Source organism: Salmo trutta, unplaced genomic scaffold, assembly GCF_901001165.1.
Source record: "Salmo trutta unplaced genomic scaffold, fSalTru1.1, whole genome shotgun sequence".
NCBI classification, from domain to species: domain Eukaryota; kingdom Metazoa; phylum Chordata; class Actinopteri; order Salmoniformes; family Salmonidae; genus Salmo; species Salmo trutta.
Window position 1 is genome coordinate 40,001 of NW_021822886.1, and position 248 is coordinate 40,248.

Below are 248 nucleotides of genomic sequence, written 5' to 3' on the forward strand. Positions count from 1 at the left end.
TTTTCTGTTTTGCGTTGGAGCCTTGTGTTGGCTCTATTGGGGAGTATTTCTATGTTGGTTTCTGTCTTCCCAATCAGAGACAGCTGTCGCTAGTTGTCTCTGATTGGGATCTCATTTAAGTTCATTTTCCCCCACGCTGTTGGTGGGGAATTGTATTTGCATTGCTATTCGTAGCCTGTGAAGCTGTTCGTTCATGGTATCGTTTATTGTTTTGCTGGTTCACCGTTCTAATAAAAATGATGATGAAC